Source organism: Cyanistes caeruleus, chromosome 5 (assembly GCF_971803275.1).
Source record: "Cyanistes caeruleus chromosome 5, bCyaCae1.hap1.1, whole genome shotgun sequence".
In the NCBI taxonomy this organism is placed as follows: domain Eukaryota; kingdom Metazoa; phylum Chordata; class Aves; order Passeriformes; family Paridae; genus Cyanistes; species Cyanistes caeruleus.
In genome coordinates, this window is record NC_141705.1 from 82,271,551 (window position 1) to 82,292,896 (window position 21,346).

General features: G+C 47.6%; 1 protein-coding gene across 1 annotated transcript in view; it reads right to left on the reverse strand.

Annotated features, from left to right (window-relative positions):
- Nucleotides 1-21,346, reverse strand: part of AREG (amphiregulin) — a 74,532-nt gene that overhangs the window by 34,421 nt on the left and 18,765 nt on the right. Inside the window, exon 6 of the transcript XR_015287361.1 lies at nucleotides 19,773-19,912. The gene's annotated coding sequence lies outside the window, so the exon portion shown is untranslated. The remainder of the gene's footprint in view (nucleotides 1-19,772; nucleotides 19,913-21,346) is intronic.

The window sequence follows — 21,346 nt, forward strand, 5'->3', positions numbered from 1 at the left end:
GAGCCAGAGCTCAGGAAAGGCACAGTGGCCCCTCCTAATGGAAACCAGTTTCTGGGTTCACCAGGGCTGCAGGAGGGAGAAAAACATGTGATGAGGTGTAAAACAACACAGAAAAGCTAAATAAAAGAAGTAACTTTTTTTTTTAAGGACAAAACCTTTTGCTTTTCTTACCAAAGGCAGAACACACTGGCTTTTCCACATAAATGAATGACTTCTCATATTGCCACAAGGTATGTTTAGGACAGCTATGGGTGGAAGAGAGTGGGTCACAAAAGCAGAAGGGGTAGGGAGGTGCTTCAAGAGGTTGTGTCAGTTCAGGTCTCAAAGTTCTCTAGCCCTCACACTCCACTGCATTTTCCTGTGCTCACCCTGGGCCTGGCTGGAAGTTGTCTTGTGGAAAGCTGTTAACAGTCAATAATTGACATTGAGATAAAAACCAAATAGAGCTGGGAGAAAGTAGCTGAGTCACGCAATGTTAGATTAGGGCAATTTACTATTTTTAGTTTTAGTCGTTGGATACCAAACACAATGTCACTAGAAAGAAACACCTGCCTCAAATGTAGGCTCATAAAAATGTAACAAGTTCACAGGTTGGGTTTATTGTGGTTCCAGGGTGCAATATGAGAAGTGTATGGATAAAGGGAGCTTTCTCTCTGCTCATGGAGTTTCTTTGGAGTTTGGCATGTGGGACACTTGGCCTGTTGGGAGTTTCATGCTGTTTCTAGGTACAAATGCAATACTGAGTAATACAACAAAGTATCACAACATGTTCCAATGTGTCTCCCTGCCTGCTGAGATCTCCAGACCATTTCTGCACAGCTGTCTGAACAGAGCTCCCAGCTGATCCTTGTAATTTTGCTCCTGGTATGGAGGTGGCTGTGCTTTTTTTTTTTCCACTTTTAAAATGTTGAGGAAATGAGATGGAAATGCTGACAGACCAACTTCCTGCCTTTTCTTCCGAGCAACTGGACGTGCCAGATATTTGCTCTCTCATCTCCTTTCCCTTACTGTGCTCTGTGTGGAGGCTGGCTGGAGGGGTGACCACAGCTCTCCTGTGATCCCCTGGTGCATCGCCTCTTGTTATTCCTGGGACTACAGTGACCTAGTCAGAGGCACTGCCAGTCTGTTTTCTCCTCTGTCCATTCCAAAACACCCCTAAAAGGAAGGGGCCTGCCTGAGAAAGGAACTCTAGCCGAGTTTAGAAAAGTGCTGCAGTGCAAAGCTGCTTATGCCAGGAGCTGCACGTCTGTACACAATGTGAGCAAGGAAATAATCTGTCTGGGAAGATGCTGCTTCACATGAAAGCATCTGCCTGCAGCTAGATTCCATCAAAGAGCAGATCTGTGGATTGATTTTCCCAGTATGACATGTTCCATCTGCAGAGCACTCTCAAGTTCTCTTATTAGCTCCGCTGTTGCTCGTGATCGAAGCAACAAGATGGAACAGCTCACAAAAAGGCACTGGGCTCCCAAACACTGCCCCAGAAGCACAGCAGGTGCCAGCACGGGGCGGCAGCAGAAGCAGAGCCACGGTGCAGGGGCAAGGGAGTACCACAGGAACTGCCATGAGCACAGACAGTGGGAGTGCTCATGTGCAGCGCTGGCAGCTGCATTTCCCAGTCTGTGTTTTTAGGGAAGCCCACCTCATCCCTTGGGGACAAGGCCCAGAAGTCACCCCGTGCCAGCACAGATCACCTGAGCGCGGCACCAGGAGCACTGCAGCTGCCGGCACTGAAAGCTGGCGCGCGTTTGTTTGCCCTTTCTGGCTCTCCACTTGGGCTCTCCACATGCACGGGCTTGTTTTAATGCACTTTTATTTTATTTGTGATGATGTCAGAGGCAACCTTTTGATGACTTATGACCCACAGAAGACTAGGTACCACTGGCTTATGAAACAATGAAGGAAGAAGAAAGTCAGGAAGAAAGTTGGAATAACAATAATTAAATAAACTCAGCAACCAGAAGGACAGAAGTGGCACATAATTTCACAGTGAGCTGCCACAGATGTTTCAGGAGGAGCCAGTGAATAAGGGAGGCTTTCAGAGTACCTGAGAGATTTGGACACAGCAGAATATGTTCCCTAGAGCTGAGCCTGAGCAGCCACATCAAACATTTTTGGGCCATAGCACACAGTGTGTCAGTTTGCTGGGGACCGGGCGCTGTGAATAGTGCACAAGGGGTCTCGGTGAATCCTTGGAAGATCCACACAGATTTCCCTATCCTTCTTCAGAAATGCATTTTATTAGATGGCTTGAGCAATATATTTGGTACAAGTGTGCTTTTATCTCCTCAGCCTACCAGAGAGCCCTGTTAGATCACTATGCTGTTGAAATACAGCCCCTTACGTGTCAGAGGGAAGCTCTTTCTGGGCCATTCCCTGCGCTTTTAATTGACGGGAGAGAAAGCATTTCCTACTGATTCACTTCTCTTTATCATCTGACTTACAGGTCTGATCTTGACTTTTTACCACACCCAGATCTCCCATTGACTTCAAGGAACAGGGCTCTGTGGGGGCAGTGTGAAATTCACCCAATAAAGGTTTTCAAGAGGAAGCTGCCGAATTCATTAACAGCACAATTTGCATAGGTCTAAAAGATGCCAGCAGGCTCTCTGTGGCCATGACGAGCTGTGTCGATGGAATTGGCCCCCTCAAGAGGGACGGTGCAGCAGGGCCCAAGTGTTTGTTTGCAGTGACAATCCTTCCCGGTCCTGGGCAGGGTACAGCACATACCAGAAGCCATCACCTCTAGGAGAAGCTGGAACACATTACAATGATTTCATTTTCTCCGAGAAGAATTTGCCGCAGACACTTAGATAATCCTCAACTCAAATTAGAGACTTGCTGTGTGAGATGCTCCGTAATCACAGGAAGCACGAGCTCCCTTTAGAGAGCAACAAAAGGCAGCACGTACAAAGGGCTGTGATGCACTGCAGACAACCACAGGCTGGGGAAATGTTAACCCAGCCTCTCTCTCCAGGCCCTGCTCTTAGAGAGGCACTGGGACACACGGAGGCTTTGCCAGCTGCACCACAGTACCTGCTGCATCCACAGCAGAGTGGTCTTGTGCCTAGATAAACCTCATACTGCACTGAGTCATTATAAACACCGCTTCTATAACATTTGGATGGGAAGAAAGCTTTTCCTTCTGCTAGATGACACCTTTGAACAGCATAATTTGTATAAATTACTGTGCTTTTACCCACGGCTCATCTGCCAAGTTCTCTTGTTCGGGAGGAGCCTGCGTGTGTTTTGATGTGCAAAGTAGGATAAAGGATTACCATTATTAAAGGGTTTACAAATTGGGCAGGCAAGCCCCGGGTGAGAGGTCACTCTGACTGTACAAAGGAAAGTTTGAGCTGAGTGAGGAAGCTCGGGTTTGACTCTTAGAGGACAGAGAGAAGAGTTTTGTCCTGCAAGACTGCAGGCCTGTCTATCTGTCTGCAGAGAAACCAGCCTCAGGCCCTTCATTTTGCTCTGACTTTCTCACTCTGCCATTTGTAGAGGGTGCTGAGCATGTGTGACAACAGAATACATCCCACCTCTGCTCCTCAAAACCTCTCTGCTACAGAGAGGAACCAGAAATAAACTCCTCCTCCTCCTGTGCAGCTGGGGAGGGGTAAGGAGCAGTAGGACAGCTGTCTGAACGAGTAGGGAAGCTTCAGCCGTCCTTCCCAGAGGGCGACAGCTCCCTGGGATGGAGATGGAGCCACAGCTTCATTTGCTCCAGAGAACGAGCCCTAGACAGACGGATGCTTGTCCTGGGTACTGGCCTGAAGGGTCACATCATAATGGCAGGAATGGTACTTGTTTAAAGTACATCGATGGTGCAGCTTAAAGGGATGCTGCGGCCCTTAGGAAAAATCCACCCTTGTGCCAGACAGAGCTACACTCTGAACTCAGATTGGGGTGTCTGCTTACCTGCTTGGAGCCTGTTGCTGCTCCCCACATCTCAGGCTGACATTGTCACCAGTTTCAGGGGTGGGGGGAAAACACAGGCTTCAGAGGAGAAGTGTCATGAGCAAAACCAGAAAGAGGAATCAACAACTTGTGTTTCCCAGCAGGCTGAGGAGGGGCCCAGTCCAGCCCTTCCCAGAGCATAGTCTGTAGTGTCACTGGCTATGGTGACAGCTCTCTTAGAGCAATCCTTCCCTTTTACAGCTGCAACTTCAGCAGTTATACAAAACTACCACTTTTCATTTCAAAGAAAGAAAAAAAAAGGAAATTCCTTGGTAGCCCACAATGTTTCAAAAAGATATTGAACTCCTTGACCCCTGAATTCTGAAGGATGAATAGCAAATAAATGCAGTGCAAAATATTTAGTCTAAGATACCGTGTTCTATCAAGTTTATACCAAGCCTTAGAGTTTTTTGAGGGCACTATTTGTGATTTCTGAGTATGAGGGTTTAGTTACACTGTGCTGTAAGACAGCCATGTTTGTTGTCCTAGGAATTCCCTATAAAATACACTTCATTTACAAGCAAAGTAATGCAAATGTAAGTTGTGACTTGGGACTCCTGACTCCTTACTCTCGGGCCCAAGCTGTGCTCTGGCAGAAATAGTCTAGACAGGACAATTTGGGGTGGCAGCTTCTACTCAAGGCCTCTGGAGGAGCCTGAGGTACGCTTGAGCTTCTGACTCCCATTCAGGCTCTTGTGTTCAGCCCATACCTTAGCCCAAACCAAAGAGGCTTCATTTAGTTTTTAACTTCTTCCCTTTGTGAATCTCACCTAAATGTCTTCCTAGAACAGAATGTTCTCTGCCCTTAGCCACTGCTCGAGAACTGCTGTTCTCGAGGCTGCCAAAGCTTTGCCTGTTCTTCCTTTCCAGTTTCATCAGACTGTGGCAGTAAACCCCTTCCCAGAACTGCCTATCCTGGACACAGCACACGTCTCCCTCCTACACAGTGTCCCACAGAGGCCAAAAAAGCCAGCAGGATAATAGAAGGTATTAAGAAAACACACTTGTGCCACAATATACTTTAATAATGTGGTACTATCTTGAATCTACTTGCAGTCTTACCCATCCCATTGCTCATCTTTCCCTTCAGAACTACGGAACTCTAAGGTGACACACTTAAAATGGCTGTAGCAGCAGGAGACATGAGGCCTCTTTCACTTAAAAAGAGACAACTGAAAGGGAACATGCTGGAGATCTGCAGTGGAGCAAAGATTGTGAAGAGGGAATGATTTTTCTGTAGTTTTCTGTATTAGTCCTGGGCTTGAGGAGATGGTTCCTTTTCTTTGCCTTTCAGCCATGAGGTGCAACTACATTTCACTGTAGCTAAGAGTTAACAACAAAGTTTTAGGATGTGATGTTTTTCTCCAGAAAACAGATTTCAAGGTACCAGGAAGCTTGGCAGGATTTGGATTGACAACAAATAGAGAAAATACATTGTCCCAAATAGGTGGGCTCAGCCCCAGAAGCTGCAAGTTTCCTAAGGGCTGCAAGTTTTTCTTCATTGGATCCTTCTTTATTTTTCAACTTGGTGCATCACTGTATCTTGGGTTACAAGCACTGCAGATCACTAGAAAGGCATGTGACCATGTCACCAAATGTGCTTGGTTCTGCATCCATACACTAATAAACATTTCACCACTGTCTCTGCACTGAAGAGGTCATCACCAGAAATGATCCCCGGTGCACAGGACACCCATCTCCAGCCCAGGGGAGAGCTGCTATCTGCTGTGTGGCAACACAGAGGGTTCTCACAGACCCACCAAAACCAGCAAGGATCTTTGTCAAGTTACTAATTTATCTCTTTCCAGCACCCCTACAGAGTGGTTTACAGCTTGTGAAATACTAAATAAACACCGAAAGACGCTTTGGATTTACGTCAGACATTAACTCTTCTCCATCCCTTCTCCCCATCACTGTCCATGGGTTTGCAGAGATGGGCCTGGCTTTAGGAAGTGATAAGAGAGGGAGGAAAGGGCACAGGGAGATTGCTTGCCCCAGGGCAAAACTCTGAATCCTCTAGATGGGAAGGAAGTAGCATGCCAAAACCAAGACAACCTGTAAGACCCCCAGGTGTTCGTCTGAGGCGGTGCTGGACAGCAGCGCTGTTGTTTACCACAGCAGAAACAGAAACAGGGGTGAGGAAAGGGCTTTCTGCCACAAATCAGACACAGGTGCCGTGTGAAGGACCAGCTGCAATGCCTGTTTGAATAGGTGGATGTAGCAGAGAAGCCAGATCAGCGACAGGAGCAGACTGGGTGCCGTTCCCCCCAGCTGCCGCAGGACAAGCCTACAGTCCGCACGGGGCGGCTGAGGGTGCTGCAGCCCTGCACCACTCAGCACGGCTCACACACCTCACTGTGGCAACAAGGTCCCACCGTCGGAGAGAAAACACGGACAGAGGCTTTTCTCCGGAAAGCAGCTACTTCAGTGCAGAGGACAGGCAAGAAAAGCAGGGGACGCAGTACCAGGCTGGCTGTGCTGGGGCGCTGCTTCCCAGCACAAATCTAAAAGGTGCTGCCTTTTTCTAAAAGGCAGCTGAAGGGTGCAACCTTCCTGTCAGGGTCTCGTGGCTCTCAGGTGAGCATGAGCCTGCTTAGCCAAAAAAGGCAGGAGGGAATTACAGAGTGCTTTTACTCTGCATTTGTTGGACAAAACAAGCAAACCCTAAAATGATTCATTTCTCCGCAAAATGTGAGGTGTGCAAACACAAGAAACTGCTTTGTTTTCACTGGAAGGCCAGTAGAGACCTCTGCATAAACAAGCATACATGAAGTAATGCCAGATATCTTTTTCTCTGAATTGCTATGTCATAGCCATGATTATTATGGACATCTAGGAAGCTTCATGGATCACCTGCGTACTGTGCATCCATCATTAGAAGTTTGATGTCTAATTTATTCTACATATTCAATGCAAAACCTACACGTTAATCTGACAGGTGGTTTTAGTTGCTATATATATCAATATACCTTGTTCATGCTCTGCCAAGCTTCCCAAGTGGTCACAGAGCAGTGTGGATCATGAGATACACTCCAGAGAATATGGAGAGAGCTGGACAGGTCAGAGGTTTCTGACAGAGGTCACTTTGAAGCATCTTGGAGCACCAGGCGCTTACTCCACCTCCTTCACCAAACTAAGCTACATCAGAGGGAATAAGAGATGTTGCTAAAGGAGGATGGGAGACTCAATTCAAGGTTTTGTCTCCCCTCACGCCTAAGCAAAGATCCCAAATCTTTGTTTAATCATTCCCTGGGTGCAGAGTTCAAGGGCCTCTCCCTCCCATATTCAGGATGAAATACCTGCCCTTGCTGCCCCGACAGCCCACAGGGACTGAGAGTTGCAACACGCCTCAGAAGGCAGCGCTGAAACCCAGGCCCCCCTGATGGTATCACTGCAGCAACAGAAGAGCTGGAGGTCATGCAGAGGAAGGGCAGCACCACCTGGGAGGTCAGCAGCTCCACAACACTGCGAGGTGGCTCTGGGAGAAATCAAACACTTGAGACCCAAAACCGGCAGAACTGGACTTGGAAGCAGTGCTTTATCTCAGGCAGGTGCCCAGATCAATGGGCTCTAAGCTGGGTGTTTTTCTCTCCCCTCAGACTCTTCTGCTGGAGCTGCCCTTCCCCATTAGGTGCTCAGTGGTCTGTTTTGCCTCTCTGCTCCACAGTGCAGCAGAGGTGCCAGGAGCAGGACAGCCAGCACCATCCCTGCTTGCTGCAAGATACGACCGCCCTGCTCCTTTCACCAACGTGGCATTCCCAGGGGAGTATCTTCTGATCTAACTGTTCCTCTCCACTAAAACTGAGCTGAGCTGAGGGCAAGACTTCAGATGCATGTGGCCCTGGTTTGAGGGAACATGGCATAGCTACATGCTCTTGAGGGCTGACTGGCAATCCTTGCAGTCACCTGTTCCCTAGAACACCTTGTTCCCCCTCGGCTGTACCAGCACACTAGACAGTGCATTGGAGACCAGTTACTGCAGTATGGAAAGGTGATATTAACTGACATTAACCCAGAGGAAGATCTGCTAGAGCCAGGAATGGTCCAGGCACACAGACTAGATTTAAGAACCAGTGGTTTGGAAGAATCCTTTTCTAGGACTGACCAAATTGATCCTGACACATCCTTTGACTAGTGCCCAGGCTTTTTCAGTTCTGTCCCCCTGGCACGATTCACAGCACTGCTATACAAAGGTGTTACTACTTGAGGAACGGCTCAGGGCTCTGACACAAGCACCCTCACCCACAGCAATCACTCCCAAGCTGTACACACTGCCAAGCATACCCTAGATGCACCCCAGAGCTGGCTGGTTTACACATCTGTCCAAATGGGGCCCTTAAAAAGCAAGTAGGAAGTTTCATGTATTTGGGTACCCTTCAGAAACAGCATGTCTGTACAGCCCTCATTTGGCTGTCTTATGTGAATGTATTATGAAACAGACTCATTACACACACAGATAATACTGTATTTTGCCTCCTTTCCTACGCAGGACAGGGCCTGCTCCAAGGATGAATCAGAGGAGAACACTATTGTCTGTAGCATCCCAGCCTCAACATCTGTTGAAATTGGACCACAGTGTGTAAGTGAAGCAGGAAACTGTAGGAAGAGGAAGGATTAAGGTGGCCAATTGCTGCCCTGAGGATCTGGCTGCTCTCCTGCCCTGCCGTGCAAAGGAACGAACCAGAATTCTTCAGGGTTCCTCACTAAGAATGTGTGCACACACCCCTGCACAGCCTCACGCTGGTCCTGCAGAAATGCAGGAACCTCAGACACCGAGAGGAAGGAATGGCTTTGTTTTTAAGCTTAGTGTGTTACCAGCCTCAGTTCAGTCATGGACCAGCATCTCTGAGTTTTTCAACAAGACTTGCCACATACACAGGTATCACAGGGGTGGAGGGCTCAGAAAAGCTCAAGAACAGTGTCACCGGTTTAGTCTGCAGGGTACCATTTGAAGAGTGGATCGCAGCAAGGCCTCAAGACACACTCATGTGGGAAATGAGAGAACTTACACCAAGGGCTGGCTCAGAGTAGCCTTTGTCCAGTACAGCTGTTTCTCACTAGAGAAGGAGAATCACTGGAGCGTCGCAGGCCTATAGACAGCCAGATCCACCTGCAATTTAGGTTGCTACAATAGCTGAGGAAGGGAGTGTTTTGTTTAACTGTAGCCAGGGTTACAGTCGCCTGTAAGTGCGCACGTTTCCGTTTTGGAGCGCTGGTGGGGTAATCCAGGTTTCCCTGATGCCACAGGCCTGTTAAAATGCAATACAGTTATTTAGTGCCTTGGTGACATAGTGCTCTCCGGCACGGCAGGCCCGGTGTGGGCTGGTGTGCGAAGCGAAGGCACCAGGGCTTTATGGGAGGAAGGATTCCTGCTGCTGTGCTCGCCTACTTAGGAAGGGCATTGGGTAAGAGGTGCTCGGCTCTGCAGTTGCCTAAGCACAAGGAGACCCACATTCCCCACGCGTGGAAACAGCCGGCCCCAAGAGCCTCTGCGTGAAAACAGAGCTGAGGGCAAACCACCCAGCGCCTACAGCACCAAGCTGAGTTTCTGTTTTAAATGAGGTGCTGAATTTACTTTAGTTTGGGATCTTCAGCTGGAATTACCTGAAGCCTTAAAAAACACAGAAAGATGACCAACCTGGTTTGTGGCTTCTTCCTTGACTCTGTTGAGGCTTGCTGTGGAGTTCTGGTGAGGTGAACTGCCAAAGCAGAGGGGTGAAGGACACAGTGAGTAGAACATTACAACTTTATTACAGCAATGATCCATCCAGGCAATGAAATTACTGCAAGTGGTTAGTTCTTTTCAGTATCTTTAAAGGGTAACTCCTTGAGCAGGTGCAAGGGAGCGGGCGTAGGCTTTGTCCCACTGATGGCAGTAGGAACGCCCGGTTTCGTTTGAAGCATCTCCTGTGTGGAAATGCTCCTCTGCTCCCCTCCTGGGAGTGTGTGAATTCTCAAGAATCCCAGCTGCCATTGGGCTGCAGAGGTGACTGATTTACACAAAACCGGATAGCAAGAACTTCCTGAGATGACCCTGTTTTGTGAGGAGATTCTAATCGCATGACAAGTTAGTCTAGCCAGATAATGACAGTAATTAGCCAGGAGGCAAGAAGGTGGATCTAGATATTCTGCTTCATGAGTAAGGAGGATGTTTTATGGCAGTGGTATTAGGAGGAGGATGGAAACTGCTAATATGCTCCAAAATGAAATTGGAACAAGCAGCACAGTGCAGATTTGGGACTCGCCAACCTGCTCTCCTCCCAGAATGGCGAAGCTCAGTAAGGGAGAGGTCCTTTTCCAGAATAAGACAGTGCTAAGCCCATGCTGGCATTTGACATCATCAGCATCACCTTTATCATTCCTCCTGCACAACCCCGTTTGTCTCAAACATGGAATGTGGGCCCAAGAGGACCAGTGCTAGCACACAAACAAATGCCAGTATTTCAGATATTCAAATACAATTCATAGTGGAGAAATGAGCAAATAGAAGAGGCAGTCTCTCAGAAAACACCATACTCATTCTAGGATATGATAAGCTGAAATCCATCCCTGCAGTTCCTATGCTGCTGGGTAGGCACTGGCCTGCTGCAGCAAGGGCAGACCTGTCTTATCTCTGGTCATTTCCAGTCAAATATTTGCAAAGTGCTTACGTATGGGGTAGATAAAAACCCACAGGAATGGAGAAAATAGAGGACTATATTCACAAGTGAATGTGTTCTTATAGCTGGAAAAAAGGGCCTTTATAAAGCAAAGGTGAGATGTTCCTTGCAAATGGATGGCTCTGGTGGTATCAAGTGATGCACTTTTGTCTTTCTGGGGTGCTGCCAGACACCCTGAAATGATAGAGTGGAGAGGAATGTGAGATTTCCCTCTTTCATCATAATGGTTACTTTGAAGCCTAATTACAGCCATTTAAACAGCAGCCCATTAGCCATGCTACTGCTGATGGCTGCACCAAAATGCACGGCCTGACAGGGAGCTGGCTGGGCAGCTCAGACACCCCACTGCAGTTTGGGAAGGGCACCAAGCAGCAGCAGGCATCCAGGGCATCCTCTGGCAAGCCTGCTCCAGGAGCACCGTGGGACACGCTGCAGTGGGAACCACTGTGAGGTGATACCTGATGTGCCACAAAGGCCAGTGCCTGGCAGGGACCCCAGAGGGCTTTGCCACACCACCTCAGAAACTCTGCAGCTCAGGGTTATGCCAAAGGATGGCTGCAAGAGAAAACAAAACCAAGAGGCAGCACATCAAGTTGTGGTTCCTCCTGAAAGCATGAAGAGCCCCTGCTGCTCCCCAGCTGCAGCAGAACTCTGTAGACAGATCCCCACCACTTCTGTGGCCGAGGCCATCGCAAGGCCAGGTCACATTTGGTGCTGCTTTTCTCTTGCAAGACTTGCCCCCTCCATTATGCTTCATGCTTCTGTCTCTGGGCACTGCAAAAACCAGGCAGCTCAGCTTAGATCTTGAGTGTCCAAGCACTTGGCCCTTACCCAGGAGAACTACAACTGGTACTCCAGCTCTAAAATAAAAGCCTAGCTCGATGGCATCCCTTCAACAGTGGAGAAGAAGCAGGGAGCTGAGAACATAGACTCTCTTACAATCCCATCTTCCATTAGGAGTTAGGCCAACTAATTTCTGCATCGTTCCTCATGCTGCTTCTCACTGGTGGGCCACCCAGCACCAGATACTCACCCGGCATAACTGGACGAGCTGTGTCTACTGCAAGTCTGAGGGGGATATTCATGAGCTGCACATGTGACACCAATGCAGGTCCTGTGCCTCTGGTCACACTTTAAGGTTGGTGAAAGCAGCAGGGTGCTATTCAACCTGCTTGGCTATAAACTGTGGCAGCTGAGCTGCTCTGTGACCGACCGAGACACCCCTGCAGCAGAGGCGGGATCCTCTGAGGGCTGGCAGCTCGGGCAGGAATAACAACACCTGTCCCAATACACGCTGTTCCCACTTGTGAATCAAAGCCCTTACTAAGATCCTGCCATGTCCAGACATGTTTCATTCTTATTCTTGCAGACATAATAGGAAGGCAAGGACCTCTCCTTTTCCAAGTGCATCTTTTTTTTTATTCCCTTTTGTAATGGGAGAGGAAGACAAACTGAAACATGCACTTGCTGGAAGATTTGAAACAGGAAGTTTTGTTTGATCTACACATTCCCTGTTCCTAATGAAAAGGAGGAAATAAAAATCACCATCTTTTATTTCAAATTTGGCCTAAAAATTTGCCTTCAAGGCAATGTCAAATAACAGACTTCATGCTCCTTGGAATTAGGCTGATGAGAAGTACAAGGCAAAGGCTCACTTCTGGGAGCATTTCATTTAGTTACAGGTCCCCATTCAAATCTCATCTTTGAGAAGCCCACAAAACTAGCAGCAGCAAGATAATAAATAGTAACTATTTTACATAACTTTTACTCATAAAAGTTATTTCACATAATTTTTACCTATAAAATGCTTCTTCCCTCCTTCTGCCTCACATCATGGGGAACACATTAATGTTGGGGAAAAAGAACTTCATTGAAATATTTTTATGGAAAGAAAAGAAACTTTTTTTTCTTTAATTGTTCTTTTCCTCTCTTTTGCTTTCCTCCCCTTATGCAATTTGGCCTGGTTTTTAATTTTTTCTGGTCTTCTGCTACTTCCATCTAGGAACACTCCTGGTTATATGGGGAATTGAGGCAAAGACACTCAGCAATAAAGAAAAAGTGTGAAGGGAGTTTATATTCTGAATCTGAAGGAAGAAAACCAACTTGAACTACTCGGTGGAACTGTCAGGAGTTTTCTAACAAACCAATTCGGCCCTATGTCAGGTGTGTGCACAAAAGTTCCCGTGAAGAGTGTTTTTGTTAGAGGTGTTATCTTATTCACTAAGGTCAAAACTATCTCATTTATCTGGCACATCTACAGACAGATCAAGGATTCCACAGAAGAATTCCAGTTTCCACATCTAGTGGTAGGAAAAGAGGCTACACAGACTTGATAGAGAAATGAGAGGCCACAAGCCTGCAAGCAGTGCCCCTACAGATCCCTCTTCAGCCTCAGTGGGATCATAGGAGAAGTTTTACCTCGCTCCTGCCTCGAGAGCAGCTGTGCACAGCACATCTGAGCATAACTGACTCAGCTGCTCTCACAGGAGGAGGTGGTGACTCTCTCCAGGGTGGATTGCTCCTGCCAGTGAAGTTAAATCCCTGCCTTATCCCCTGCAGATACACAGATATTTGTGCAGTGACAAACACTAAATGGACTTCACATGAAAATTTAATGAAATTACTCCACATGTGTGATGCTGGCATTCAAAAGTGAGTACTTCACATGACTTCTGTTCAGTTTCCACTTCATGACTGTCACAGCATTAGCATATTTATTTGGGAATTTCTAGGGCTACAGAATGGGAAAAGGTCTAGAGACCTGACTGCTTGCTGTCATGCTAACAGCCATAGACAGCTGCATGGTCCTGAGATGAGAAACTGCCCTGCAATGTGATCTGAACCTCCTCCTTGGAGCTGCAAACTATTGCAAGCCTTGAGCCATAGAAACAAGCCTTTGGCTGTACCTGAAGGGATGTATTCTGACTGCTCTGCTCACATCCATCCAAAGGCATCTCACTTCAGCTGGCCTGTCCATGCCAAGGTGCCAGCCCTGGGAAGGGCTGCTCCCCTGGGAAGGCAGGGAGTGGATGGCACCATCCCACAGCTCAGCCATGACCAGCATTGCAGGGAGCAGCTCTGCAGCACGGCTCTGTGAGTACCTGTTCCTCCCTAACTCACTAAGAGGATTTGATCTGGAGGGATGGGCTCTATACGAGTTCTGTCTAACTACAAACAGCACTCAGGATCAGCAGTTTCTACAGACAAAATTGAGTTTGTGTGGCTGCACTAACCTCAAGACCAGACTCCAAGTCCTCCCTGACCTTCCTCCTCTAACACCTCGGAGCACAACTCTCATAACTCTCTGCTCTGAAACAGCTCATCAATTTTCAGCGGATATGGCCTCTGAAAATTTAACAAATGTCTAAGTGAAAGCATGTGTTGGAAGGTAAACACAAACATCCCTGTCCAGCATGCTGAAATGGAAAGATTCCCAGGATTTCAGTAAAACATTGTACTAACCACCATATAATTGCAGGAAGGTTTAGGCCCAGGGGAAGAGCATTTCCTGAGGTTAATTCCAAACAAGCTGTTATTTGAGCAGAGGAATTAATGAGTTCTAGCTCTCCAAGTACCTCTGTCCTTTGTCCCTTAATCTTCCCACCACAAAAACCTCTGCCCCTGTGTGAAATGCAGATGAAATTAGTCAATGCCTTCAAAAGTTATTAAGAGGTGACTGATAAATGATGAGACAGATAACACACTCGTGCAGGCTCGCCTCCTCCAGAAGCCAGGCTCAAAATGACCCACACAGCTCCAGCCCAGCCTAGCAATTATCACTGCTCACGGTAAATAACAACACAATATAAACAACATAAATTCATTTGTATGTAAATATGACATTGGTGTTCCATACCCAAGTATAATTCATGTTGTTGAGGCTATAATAATAATTCAGTGATGGACTTTAATGACTACTCCTCTTCGTGATACAGGATTGAAGTCTGCAGGGAGACCTTCCAGCACCTATAAGAGGTCCAAGAGAGGAGAAAAGGGACTTTGGATAAGAGCATGGAGTGAAAGGGCAAGAGGCAGTGTTGCTGTCCATGGCAGGGAGTTGGACTGGATGGTCCTCAAGGTCCCTTCCAAATGAAATCATTCTGTGATTTTATGATGATTGCCAAGCCTAGTAGATTACGAAGAGGAAACAGTGACCCCAAGTTCCAATTTAAACAACAGAAGATTTCCTGTGTCTGGCCATCTGCAAGTAACACAATGAAACTTTTGTCACAAGCATGACATTGGCCTTTCCCTTGTACCTGGACATGGTATGATCAGCTAAGTGAGATGGAGTCACCCATAAATGGTTCCCTCAGTGAAATTTGAACTAAAAGAAACCCACCCAAAATGACATCTTTTTCTGAACAACTCCTGTGCCTGAAACACCTAGATCATCAGCACTAGGATACGAGTATGTGGCTACGGAGTAACTTCAATGATCTGGCTTGGCAGAGCCACAAAAGGTGTCAATATATCTGAAAACACATCTCAGCTTACCTGCTCCTATGCTACCACAGCAGCTCCTGAATGTGAAACCACCCTTCTGTGTGTCTGCTCTTCCAGTGGTTGCTCAGAGGGCTTGTTTCACAGGATTTGTTGTAAAATGCCTGCAGATTCATACCCTTCCCTTTTAACGTCAAACTAGGCACTCTCATTTATTCAGTGCTATGGAAATGATTGTCAGGATGGGAGAATTGGGACTTCCAGAAGGGAATGCATAGGAGCAGATGTCCATCAGTCTGGGCACTCCAGTGATCATCACAGAAGTAAATTGCTAAGAGTCACATGACAGTTTCAGAGCTCTCAATCAAGTTTTTATAACTGAAGTTCCAGAATTGTCTGTGTATTGAGCAGGTGATTTATAAGCACATTTCCAGCTCCAAATTCCTGAGCTAAGGAAAATATCCCCGTTTGCATACAATCCATATGAAGACCCCAAGGTTTCATTCTACTTGACTCTAGCCAAAGGCTGCTATCACTAATCACCTCCCTGCTGCTCACATGAGCAGAAACTTCTGTCCAGGTACAAGTACAGGCAAATCCTGGGCTGTGCACAGTGCAGCTGGCCTTGGCCTTTCCTGCTCTAAGTCCTTGTCATGTGCTGCAGTCAGGCCTGAGCCAAAGCCCTTCGATTAAAACAGGATTCCCTGAGGCTTCCCAAGGCTTGCCTTTGGAGTGCTCCTCCTGCTAAGGAGAACACAAACAAAATTTGATTCCCAGCATCAGGTAATGCTGCCCTAACTCAGATCAGCCTGTGTGCATTCAGAATTACAGCAAGGGAGGTTATTTGTCCTCTTGCAAGCCTCCTTTTCTGGCTTGGCTATTGTAGTTCCCTTTTCCTGTCACCCATGCAAGAATTGACTCTGGTGGCTTAAGTAACAGCATGCCAGAGTAAAGGGCATGAACACTTGTGCATGAACAGCTCACAGTGCCTTTTGGGGGGGAAGAGCCCTGAGTGCTCAAGAAGAGGAAGGCAAAGAAATATTAAGGTCAATCAAAAGAAAGATCACATAGTAAGGAATAGTAAGGAATGCTGATGTGGGCCATGCTCCCCCATGCAAGCACTTAGGTGTGTTTGCAGAGGAGGAGACACTCTTCCTAGGGCAAGAGAGCAGAAAGGGTAGTTCTTGGGATGTGGATACGAAACCAGTAGCTGGCAGCACAGGGAACCCACTCCTGTTTCTCAGCACAGCCCCTGTGACTAACTGCATCCTTGCTGCACACCAGGTGCATTACTCCAGCACCAACGCCTCTCTGCACTCTCATCCTTTTCCTCTTCCAGGAAAGAGCCTACATGACAAAGATGATTAATCTCAGTTTGCAGGCACAGAAACTGAGACAATGAGGGAGCTGAAAGGAGGAATAAAACCCATACCAGTCAGTGGGCCTGGCAGTTGTGCTTCCCCTCCTCCAGAAGGTTTTTGTGCATGGAAAATCACAGGCACAAACAAGAAGCACTGCTCCCAAGTCCCAGGAGAGAGGATGCTTGGCTTTCTAACTCCCAGATGGCAGAGCAGCCCAAAAACACACAGCCACAGAGACCCAGCAGTCTTTAGAAGAAGCCTGAGGAAGTTATTGGAGTCAGCTCTATCTGTGATCTTTATCTGAGTCGCTCTGATCTCCCCACACACAGCCCCGTCTGCGGGGATGCCGCGCGCCTCCGCCGTGTGCTCCGGGAATGATCCCCCAGGTGCCAGACAGCGGAGGGCAGGCAGCAGCAAAGGGGACAGGTGTGTCTCTGGCACGGCTGGCCTCGCTCCCTGGCCCAAATCAAACACCAAACTACGCTGGACTCACAGCCATTATCAAAGGAAACATCAGAGTCACCAGGTTTTGCAAGGCAAGACGGCTGTAATGTTCAGCTTCTCTCTGTTTTGCTTATTCCCCTTCGTTCAAAAATTCTTAGTAAAAAAAAATCCTTATATTTTAGCACCTGTCATTGCAAATGCAGTTTCTGCTGATTCACAAGTCATTCTTCCAAGAAAAGCACAAACTGATGAGTTTGGGAAAAATAAAGAGGTTTTTATCCTTCCAAAAGTTTTACCCAACAGAGCTAACTAAGCCACGGGATTTCTCTGCTGGCCTTTGCTTTAATTGAATAACACAGCAAGTCCTCATTCCCCTCTTTGAACTCCATCACCCCTAATACACCTCAGAGGGCAACATTTCTCACTGCGCCCTGCCCATCCCTCTGCAAGGTACAGCACGGCAATGTGTGATTTGGGTACCTTAAGACTGCTGTGGTCAGCAGCCTTGGATCAGAGAGGATAGCAAGGAGGCAAGCAATGTGCATAAAGCAATGTACTGTACTTGGCTTGCACTGAAACGTGTCGGGCTGGGCAAAGTGAGACACCACAGTCTGAGTCTAGAGAGGCAGTGAGAGACAATGACTTGCCTCCAAAAGCTGCATCTGAAGGAGACAAGTGGATCTGTATAAATGGGCCTTCAAGAGATGATCACAGTAAAAATAAGAGATAGCACCGAACAGCTAGAAATACAAACACACAGGCAAGCACTTAGGTAGTGATGCAAGAGCTGATGGAAAAATCAAAATGGAAAAATGCGGTTTCTTCAGGCTAAAGTGAGAGAGGAACAGCTCTGGTCTTTCCTGTGCTTACAGTGCTGAGCTGTGCCTTACAGCATGTCCCAGCCGAGGATCCACGGAGCAGCTCAGCCAGCGTGCTTAACCAGATTTTCCACCACACCTTTGGGCTGCAGCACACTGTCATTATATCATGCATGCCTGAAATATCTCCGTAAAGACAGGATAAAGGTACCAAGGGACCTGTTCCTGACTTTGTTCACTGGAGCTAGCAACAGCTCTGCATGGCTCCCGGGGACTGCTCTGGAGGGGTGAGGCCAGCCAGTCCCCACACACCTCCCTGCTCATTCCCTGTAAGCAGGGCCCAGCATCCTGGCAGAAGGGCAGAATCCTGACAGGGCAGCAAAGCGTCCACATTGTCAGGGGGCACACAGGACCTTTCCATCCCTGGGTTCAGCCTGTGACACAGGCAAGTCCTCTCTGCAGACACGTGAGGGAGAGTGCACGTAAGTATCCTGAGATACAGAGGTGCCACTGCATGCAATTCCCTTGAAAACAGATTTCAGATCCAAAATGAGAAAACAGCCCAAAACCTGGACAACCGCAGAGTCCTTGGCCAATGCAGAAACTACTGGGCTTGGGGAAGTAAAACAGCAACAAAACCTGCACGGTACTCGTGAGTAACTTCAGCAAAGTGTACCTGCACAGCTCAGGTAGGTGCCAGGGAGGCCAAATTCCTGTACACAGACTTCCACTAAAACAGGACTCCACAGCCTGCCTGCTCCATCACCCACATTCTGAATGGCCTCTCACTTCACAACACTTTCCCATACCTTAGGAATAAGTTTTGGGTTCTTCCCATTCACGTGGAAAGGGGCTGGGGGTTTCACAGCTCATTCTTTGCCTAGCCCCAGCCACAATTATTAACTCACTTTATTCTTCCGAGACCCACACAAGCTCTACAATGGAAAAGCATCAGTCTGTCTATAGGATAGGCCCTGTCATTAATATCAGGAGATCATGTCTTACACTTCCCTCATTCCTTTCTTCTGAGTAAAACCTTCTTTTGCAAATAGACAAGGGAGGGAGAGAAGAAAAGGAAGTCAAACAACTCCTTCACTGCCTCACAATATGCTAATGTTCCCAGAATATTTGTTTGGGGTTTGTTTGAGCCCAATCAAATGGTTTTGCTTGAGCAGGACCAAGGCCTTATTTCAGCCTCTAGCTGGGCTGACACAGAGCCTTTGATCTCCTTCTTGAAGGACATTCAGACCACTCATAGCTGTCTGGTTGCAGCACTGTAAAAAACAGCCTGGCTGCATAGTCCAACCCTTAGAGCAGAGAAAGGTCAGGCAGCACCTCAGCAACATTGACACATCCATGTTAGTCCAGCACAAACTGAATGCTTCGGCATATAGGGGTGGAGCTTGCTTGTGCACAAAACACCTTCTCCTTCCACTTCCTAAGTTCAAGCCAGCACAAAAACCCAACTTCTGGGCTGCACAACACACCCCTCAGCCTTGCACTGGCAGGCAGAGGCATCATTCCTAACTCTGCCCATCTCTGCACTCCCCATCTCCACTACCTTACTCCTTTTCTGTGGGCTGGCCTTAAGAGTGCTTGCTATTGCTCCACCTCAGATGTACTTGTCAGGTGGCTTCACCGAGATCAACTCTACTTCTGCTTTCCCTCCTTTTCAGGGGCACCCAGCCCTGGCTCAGAATCTCAACCTATTTCCTCCACACCCAGACTCATGGCAAGTGTTCACTGTCTCCTGATGAAACCAAGAGCCCATGAATAACTTCTGTCCTCCCAGCTGGGCTCAGTCCTCTCACTCACCACATTCCTGGAGTACATCTTTAAAAACCCCAGGGATTTGCACACAGACACGATCACAGGGGAAACAAAGAACAAGCAAACATCAGGATGCAGTAGGCTGCAAAGTGCCCAGGTAAACCAAACATGAGTGCAATTATCTGCCTGTACCTCCTTGCCTCCCCAACAGAGAACAACAACTTGATGAAATGTTGACAATATCTGTTAGTAAGAGCACCGGCCCCTTCTGCAGCTATGCTGTATACTTGTTTGCCAATGTGTATCTGTTAAGCACTTACTCTGGAGGTGAGCAGAGCTGTCAGATCTTGCTGTCTCTTACAGTGGTGAGACATCAGTGAGTTCACAGCAGGTGATGGGACCAGATCCACGGCTGCAGAGCAGCATTTTCAGAAGTCTTCAGCACGGGCCCCGCTCTGCCCTGTGGAGGTCAATGGGGAAACACCACAATTAGTGACTTCAGGGTGTGCTCCTGGCTTTGGAAAACCAGCTGTAGATTTCAGCAGGACTTGTGCTGTCGCCCGTGAAACTTGGACCAAATGATGTGGATACACTGCACCTGTATTTTGCCTTAAAGGATCCCAAACTATTTATAGTCACTTGCCTTGTACTTTGAGGTGTGTTTGGGTGGGTAAGCAGCAAGGACAAAGCCACGCACCTAAGTCACCTTACAGTAAACAAAGATATCTGCAATAATGTGCAGAGCAGAGAGAAGGAGCAGGCAGGTACCTGCACACGCACACTCGGTGCCCTGTCCCCACGGGGCACCCTGGAGAACTCTCACCTCACAGTAGTTACTCTCTGGTGACCTTGGCCAAGCGAAAACACTCCCAAACACAGAACTCCAGGTCAAACAACATGTCATCTTTTATTCAGAACACATAACTCTCTTTCTGTGAGTGATTTTTTCTTTTTGAATTAACAGGAAATGAAAAATAATGAAATTTAAAAACTGATCATTTTAAAAATAACTACAAGACTTTTGTACTAAAGACTGAAATGAGACCTTACTGCAACATTTCTTTTTCCCTGGACCAACTTCACAGATCTGCTAGACAGCCATTGTGATCAGATGAAATAAAAGCAGCACAGTCCCCAAAAAAACCTCTCACCTGTAGTCACAGTCAGACCAGCAGCCACTCATCCTTTACTGAAGCCAGGTACTTGACCAATAACCCTCACTGCTGATCCTAGGGCAGCATTTCCCCTGTAGTCTCCCCATGTGAGATAACATGTTCATCAAAGAATAACAAGGCAAACATGATGTTTTTCTTTTCCTCTAAAACACAGAAGCCTTCGTATCACACCCGTTGTTTCACATACCTGAACCTTCTCACGTGAAGTTCGCTGTCTCCCGCAGCTGCGTGTGCTGACAGCAGGGAGGTCACCTGGGCTCCCTGCTGCTGACCCTGAGCAGCACAGCACACTGGCTGTGCTCCCTGCAGGCCTTGTGCCTGCCACATCTGACTACACATCCTCATTTTGTGCCATGTCCCAGAATTAGAAAAGAAGACAAAACCCAAATGGTACCTCTGATGTTGTACAGCAAAGGGAAAAGCAAACAAGAAGACCCGAGGCCCATCCCTCTCCACCAGAGACTTCCCAGAGTGGTACTCAACCACCTCTGAGATCTCTCTATCTCCAACATCCAAACGGCTGCTCTTGCAGCAAAGGCCATGCTGAAAGGCACCCTGAATCTCAGACATGCTCCAGTATGACAATGGAAAGAGATTTTTTTTGTTTGTTGGTTATTTACACCAAAGGACTATGAAAAACCAAAAGAGGAGAAGTCATCTCCAGGTTAACTGAAACCAAGTGAAAAAATCAGAGCAGCTATTGCAGTAGGTGCCACTGA